A 6,546-nucleotide genomic window follows, 5' to 3' on the forward strand; every position below is an offset into this window, starting at 1 on the left:
ATCAGAAATCCAAAATTGCGTGCCCGCCATAGCAGCCACGTGACATCATTTGGTTCTTGTAACCAGCTGTAGAAAACAAATTATTTCACAATGCCTTTTCAGCAGGTCTGATTTGGGGATGTAAACTCTAAATAATAATGGTGCATCTTTTGTCAAAACAATGAATCTAATCAAAGTAGATGGAGTGTTAACTAGAATTCATCTGCCTCACAGGATTGGAAGGATTGGGAGGGGGGTATATTGGGGTTCTTGGTGGTGAAAAATAAGTACTGGTGAAGGGAAATGTGTTTGATGATTGCATGACCCAGACTTAAACCTGAAAGCTTTGTAACTTTTCCCACAGTGATTCAATAAATAAATGAATTAATTAATTAAAAAAAAGACAATAGGGACAGCAGTATCAGGGTTTGAACTGGTGGTCTAAGGCTTGTAGGCAAGGGCTTTAGTCCATGAGTCATCTTCTGGGTCCCAAATACAGAAATTTAATGTCCCAAATGAATAATGGTGAGTATTTGTCCCTTTCAATATTTTTTTGGGGGGGTCACACCCGGCAATGCACAGGAGTTACTCCTGGTTCATGCACTCAGGAATCACTCCTAGCGCTGCTCAGGGGACCATATGGGATGCTGGGAATCGAACCTGGGTTGGCAGCGTGCAAGGCAAACGCCCTACCCACTGTGCTATTTCTCCAGCCCCAGTCCCTTCAATATTTATTTCTCCTAGATGTAGATACCAAGAAGGTGGATTTCTGTTAATATTTCAGTTCTATTTTTGCTTTTCTGAGAAAACTCCATACTTATTTTCCACAGGGATTTAACTAGACTACATTCCCACCAGCAGTAGAGGAGAGTTCCTTTTCATCCTCCCATTCCACTAACAGATTGCTTTCAGTTTTTGATTTTTGCCATAATTGTCATCTTAATTTGAATTTCTTTGATAATATGTCAAGATGAGCACCCTTTCATATGCTTATTGACCATCCATATCTCTTCTTTAGAAATGTGTCTATTCATTTCTTCTGCCCATTTTTTAATAGTGTTTTGGCAAAGTGAAATTTTAGTTACAAACAGTAAAGAGAACAATAAAAAGTTATTTGAAAGCAACTTTATCTTCTACAAAGAATGAAGTGCAAAGGGAAAAATTTAGATATAACTTAATACTTGCTATAAATTCATATCAAATTAATAAATTAACCTAATTAAAATTAATTTCAGTGTGTTGATATCTTGACTTCTCTTTAAAGCTAAAATCCTAGAAGTACTGACTATATCTCCATACACATTAAGCCAGTCTTAATTTCTCATAATGAAATACTGTCACCATGGAATCCTTTGTTAGGATATCACTGTTTTCTGATTTTTATATATTAAGCTAAATCATGAAATAATTATTAACCATAACTTCATATATGACTTCTGTTTCATATCTTTTTATCTTGATTTATGATATTAAGTGTCTTTATTTTTGTCGTTGGCTTGATTTCTTTAGACATATCTATCTGGAAAACATAAATTTACAAATTTTGCAACTGAGAATCACTATGAAAGCTTGTTTTAGTAGTGCTTAGAGTTTATCAGTCAATATTCCATTTCCACCTCATTCTATTCAGTAGTTAAGGAAAATACTAGCAAATTGAACTACTAATGCCTATTCCAAGTATATTGTAGGTGATTGAGAAATGAAGTTATTGAAACACAAGAATAGAGGCTAATAAAAATTCAGAATTTAGGGACCTAGAATTTTGGGAAGGAGGATTGTGAATAAAGTCTATATATTACAAGTAGCCAAGTGAGTGTATGTATATAAGTATGGTGTCTAGATAAAGGTAGTCTGAAATCTTTGCCACCAATAATTATTTCACTTCTTTAACTGTCTGGGGATTATCAATGTTTTTGTATTGTTTATGATGCAGATGTTAGTTCTTGTTTTTATTGCTGTCTCACTATGGAAATTTATTTTGCAATAATTTGCTTATGAATACTGGCTGGGAAATTTGTTACTTGTGATAGGAAAAATAGTGTTCTTTGAAACATGCTTCATACCCTGATTATCTAAACATGTGAATTGATTACTATATATGGAAAAATGGAATTTGCAGATGCAATTAATGTCAAAGACTTGAGATGACATTATCCTGATGACAATATATTTAAATGTTTCAATATATAACATCTTTAAAAGGTAAAAATTCCCCTCAACCAAATTAGAATGAAGAGAAATGAAGAGGAAGCATGATGAAGAATAGACCTGGTATGACTATACTTTCAGAGATCAGTTCTATAGTTTGTTGCTAGAGAGGTTTCTCTGATACAGTAGAGCACTTGAAACCACGTGGAAGAGCTAAAGTATCCTCTCCTGATCATGAAGCTGGTTCTAGACATTGCTTTTGCAACTGCCTTTTGCCATTGATGGCCATTCTTTTCTTCCTTTCCAAGAGTGAGAGGTAGAGGATGAAGTCTGAGTGTTTCCATGAAAAAAGATAAAAATAGAGAAAAAAAGGAATGAAAGATAGGGAAGGAAAAAAGAAAGGAAGAAAGAAATGAAGCAAGCAAGCAAGCAAGCAAGCAAGCAAGAAAGAAAGAAAGAAAGAAAGAAAGAGAGAAAGAGAAAGAGAGAGACAGAAGGAGGGGGAGAGAGGGAGGAAGGAAGGAAGGAAGGAAGGAAGGAAGGAAGGAAGGAAGGAAGGAAGCAAGGAAGGAAGGAAGGGAGGAAGGGAGGGAGGAAGGGAGGAAGGGAGGGAGGGAGGGAGGGAGGGAGGGAGGAAGGAAGAATAGCCCTGGTTTTAATGACTTATACTTTGTTTTTGTTTTTGCTTTGGGCCACACTCAGCTGTACTCTAGGATTACTCCTAATTCTCTGATTAGGGACCATTCCTGGTGGTGATGGAATTGCTATGTATAGTGTTGGCAATCAAACTTAAATCAGATGTGTACAAAGCAATTGCCTATCCCCTGAATAACCCTTCTAGCCTGGTACTACTGACTTTGATGGAGGAAGAGAACATAAACCAAGTAGCATCAATGTCATCTAGAAGCTGCAGATGACCTTTCAGTCTTAACCTGAAAAACAGACTATACATTTGTCTCATTTTAAGCTGCCCAGTATATGATAATTGGTCACTTTAATAATAGAAGATTCATATGCAAGGGGAAATAAATCTAGTTTTCCTTATGGTACAATGATCATATTTTATGTTGTATTTTTAGTCTAATGTGTTTTAATACTTGTATTTTACTTGTTCTCTGGATTTTTTTTATAGTTTGTGAGTGTGTGTATGTGTTTGCATGTGAGTGTGTGTGTGTCTTAAGATATAGCAGACTTTCCATTTGATTATTCCAGATGTTAGAGAATTTCAAAAGATATATCTGTCTACTATTAAATGTAAGTCATGCAGAAAACATTTGTATATTAAATTGATAAATTGGTTATTTTGGTTCAGGACTTAAATGTCTGCCTGCTATTTAAATAAACTTATAACCAATTTTTTATAACTTGTCATGTTTTCCTCCTTGGCATCATATAAACCCAACATCAAATGTTGGTTGTTGACTTCATATATTACAAATATTGAATAGTATTAACATTTAGCTCATTTTGCACACACAATTTTTTCATGTCTCCTTTCAGCTTTTCATAGAACTTATTTAATTTTTTTTGCCGTATAATTTTCCCACTAGAAAGCTCAGATGGATAATAGTCTTCTCAGCACTGTTGCTAAATACATGATCATAAATTTCTGTTGAATTTGTTTTTTCAGGTTTTAGAGCTCAGAATCATTAAGAAGTTATTTTCCTTAGGAAAAACTAAGTTTTTATTTCTAAGATGTTGGTACAATTAGTAATTGTAAGGGACAGATATAGCACAGATGGTAAGAAAGTTTTATTTGTCTCACATCTGAAAAACGAAGGGCTTATTTTTAACATTTTTATGATTATTTTGCAAACAGGTAAATTAATATTCCTTCATCAAATAAAAATAAACAAAGAAAGCTCCAGAACTACTCCAATGCCCCCTGCTTTTTTCCAGGGGATAATGGGAAGTAGTGTGTAAGACACAAGATTTGGTGCCTACTCCTAAATTTGTGCTCAGGGATCACTTTGAGTGGTGCTTAGGAGATCAGATGCTATCCTAGGAATCAAACTAGAGGTCAATTTACTACAAACATACTGCAATTATACTTAGTCTATTATTACATACTAGGCAAATGTGCTGGCCCACATTTAGTATCTCTCCAATTTTCCACTTGTCTTTTTTGTAACACAGCTCACACAGAGTAAAGAATCTACCTTTATATCAGGCAAGATATTCTTGTTTCAGACCTATACAAAGACCGAGAAGTTAAGTATACTTTCATTTCACCCACATGTTATTTGCCAAATCAAGTTCCATGCCAAAGTACACACACAAAGATAGAGATTCCAAAGATTCCTCTCCCAGAAGACACTAAAAATCATATGCGAAGGAGTGGAGATGTTGCAAAGGAGGGAATAAATAACTGTATGCAATGGTAAAACTATTACTGTATATATATATGTATATATATATGAATATATGAAGACTGATGGGTAACAACACAATTTCATGTCATTTCAAAGTATATGCTCCACCTCACAGCTACCTCTACAGCATTATATCCAGTAGCTCCCCTTGACCTCCTTTGAGTTCCTTTCCCTTCCCAGACTCTGGCAAACACAACCCTACAGAATCCTCCTCTCACTTTACTTTTCCATATTCCAGCAAAGAAGTAAAATTATCTTTTATTTGTCCTCATTTAGCCCTCTTAGCAAGGTTCATCCACTTCTGTCAATATCATCACAAAAGGCATAACATTATTTTTGTAGCTGAGTAGCCTTCCATGTTGTGTCGATGTGCTGTTATTTATTTGTCTGTCACTGAGCAATGGACTGTTTTCTTACCCTGGCTATTGGAAATGATGCTGCAATAAACAAAGATATAAATGCACCTCTTTGAATTTGTCTGTGTTACTTAAACAGACACCAATGAGTGAGATAGCTGAATCCTAAAATAGATTTGTTTTAGATATTTTAAGAAAGTTTTAGACTCCATAGTCTGTATCATTTTAAATTTTTCACCAAGAATGTATATGCTTCCTACTTTTATGTATCATTAAAAAGCTTGTTCTTGGGCTTTTTGACATATGTATCTCTATGACATTTTGATTTGCATTTCCTTACTAAGAGGTGAAAATGAGTATTTTCATTTCTCTGCTGGCCATTATGTACATACTTTCATGAAGTGTCTAAACTTATCTTGTTTTTTTGATGAGATTGTTTGTTTTCTTGTTACTGGGTTTTGTGAGTTTATTTGTCTAAATATAATCCCTTAGTGAGATTTAATGCAATGTCTTTTTTTCTCTGTATTCAGTAGGATGTCTAGACCGATAGTTTCTACCACTGTACAGTCTTTTTCAGTTTTATGTTAATCTTATGTACTTTTGTTTTATACAATTTATTCTTGCATTTGTTTCTCTTGCTTTCAGAATTGAATCCGCATAGACATTACAAAAGCAAGGCTTTGTTATTTTGAGTAAGTTTGCTTTGATGTATGTTAATGCTTCGGTCCAACACCCAAGTATACTATTCATTTTTGGGTGAACTTTTGTCCATGGTGCAAGAGCAGTCCATTTTCATTCTTTTACTATGGCTATCCTGATTTCTAACACCATATATTGAAAATATTTTCTTTTCTCCATTTTATGTTCTTGGTTCTTTTGTGGTAAATCAACTGTACAAACCAAATGTTGTCCATTGTGACACTTTAATTTCTTTCATATTTTTCTCACTTGTTTTTTTTCTAAATTATACTTTGTGATAGCTCTAGGGTTTATTACATATGTACTTCTTAAAATTACTTTTTATTTATTTTATTTTATCTTGGATTTCTGGGTCATACCCTGCAATGCTCAGGTATTCTCCTGACTCTACACTCAGGAATCAGTCCTGGTGGTACTTGGGGGACGATACGGGATGTTGGTGATCTATCCCTGATATGCCGTGTGCAAGTCAAATGCCCTCCCCGCTGAACTATCACTCCAACAGCCACATATATACTTTAATTTGTTAGCATCTATTTTAGAACCATAATTACTGAGTGATAATGAAATATAGAAAACTGTTACACGATGTTCTTGCCTTTAATGTTATTATTGTTATGTATAGTGCATCAAAATATTTTAAAAACCCATGTACATTGTTTTAGGCATTAAGTCTTATATTTTTTATAATGTTATGCTTTTTAAAGAACTGTGAAAATGAGGACACACATGTATATGTATATATGCATATGTATGTATAATGATATATTAACACTATTTTTCATTTCTGTATTTATATCTTTCTGAGTATATTGTTACCATATGGTATCATTTTCTTACTTTAACCAGCTTTATTTTCACCACTTCCTTTAAGCTGTTTGTATTAGATTCCATTTCTATTTGTTATACCTCAATAACACAATATTATGAACATATAAATACTTACAGAAACACATATAAATACTTATAGAAATACATGTACATACATATAA

General features: G+C 33.9%; 1 non-coding gene across 1 annotated transcript; it reads left to right on the forward strand.

Annotated features, from left to right (window-relative positions):
- The first annotated feature begins 2,252 nt into the window (after positions 1-2,252).
- On the forward strand, positions 2,253-2,466 carry LOC130019575 (small nucleolar RNA U3). Its single transcript, XR_008791869.1, has one exon. It is a non-coding gene; the product is annotated as a small nucleolar RNA U3 (small nucleolar RNA).
- The last annotated feature ends 4,080 nt before the right edge of the window (positions 2,467-6,546 follow it).

Source organism: Sorex fumeus, unplaced genomic scaffold (genome assembly GCF_029834395.1).
Source record: "Sorex fumeus unplaced genomic scaffold, SorFum_2.1 ptg000008l, whole genome shotgun sequence".
NCBI classification, from domain to species: domain Eukaryota; kingdom Metazoa; phylum Chordata; class Mammalia; order Eulipotyphla; family Soricidae; genus Sorex; species Sorex fumeus.